Here is a 1,392-nt window from a genome sequence, read left to right on the forward strand (position 1 = left end):
ATTACTGACTGGCCCGTCTATCACTAACATAGAACAATCAGCTAACCAGTATTTTCGCCCCTTCCCAAAATTATTTCAACGGAAAGTTCCCAGATGGATATGCGGAGCAAATCCAGCAAATCCATGTGGCGGAGTCAGGTTAATACACAACATGTTATATGAACGAATTTCTAACCCCTGATGAAGCCGTGACATTCGTGGTTTTAACCTGAGGGCTATTTGCCAACCAGTATTAGGCGAGAAGAACAAAAAGAAACCTGCATCATCATCAGCCATCAAATGTTATGTCTTTGCTTAAATACTTTTCAACATGTGCAATATGATTCAATTGATGTTTCTGTTATCATCTTTTCCTTTAAAGGCAGTTTATAAACGATTTTCAGCTGCATTACTGCCACCAACAGGTGAGGAGTGTAACAGCTTCACTACTGTAGGTCCGTCGATTGCTACTGATAAATGACTTATTAATTTGGTACCTGTGCCCTTTTGTAGCAAAGTTTTATTCATAACTTTAAACTTTCATTCTACCAGATGAATCTTCTCATACACGTTTGCATGCGTTGACAACAAGAATTAAATACAAATCTTACTTTTTTTGTTTATTGAGTTAGATTTTACACCTATGTTTTATTGGCAGTATTCTCACCACATAGGAGTGATCTAACCCATTCTGATCCTGTGTGACAAAGGACATGAGATCAGTCAGCAGTGGCAGTGCAGTACTTCACCTGTGAAACAAGGGCAGTAATAAGCATGGATCTAATCAGAAGGTTCTAGATAAGTAGGACCAGTATTAAAACATTTTCTGTGCAACAGCTGAAAGTAGACAACACCATCAATGTTGGGTCCTTTTGACATCAATGTAATGTCTGCTTAAGGGCTGGTTATATTCCTGCAGCAGTGTGTCGCAGTGAGATTTCTGTAGATATTTTTGATTTATGCCCAATATTGAAGCGTGGTCTGTGCTATGTTATTCCACGCCACAACGCCAGAGGGACAATCAGGAACTAGCTGTGGGTCTAGATACGGCCGAGGTGGTGAGGAAGTGGCGGCAAATTTGTGTGACAACGGAGGGACATGAGGTCGAAAGAGCGGGGATCCTGGTGGAAAAAGGGTCCCAGCATAGAGTCCTGCACGGGTCGAGTTTTACCAACCCGCACCCGCCCGAACCCGTTAGGATGACTACCGAACCCGACCCGTCACCCGCGGATATCTTCAACTCAAATCTGAACCCGACCCGTTAACACATCAAGTAATAGGCTATAGTACGCTGCGCTGCAGAACAGCGCCATTAACACTGCAGCAGACGTGTATGCACTGACTGTGGCCTTTTTGGAGGGAAGCCCACACAGCCGGTGTAGGTACCAGATTGACTCGGGCTGCCAGATTGAC

The sequence above is a fragment of the Cyprinodon variegatus genome, unplaced genomic scaffold (assembly GCF_000732505.1).
Source record: "Cyprinodon variegatus isolate N-32 unplaced genomic scaffold, C_variegatus-1.0 Scaffold442, whole genome shotgun sequence".
NCBI lineage: Eukaryota > Metazoa > Chordata > Actinopteri > Cyprinodontiformes > Cyprinodontidae > Cyprinodon > Cyprinodon variegatus.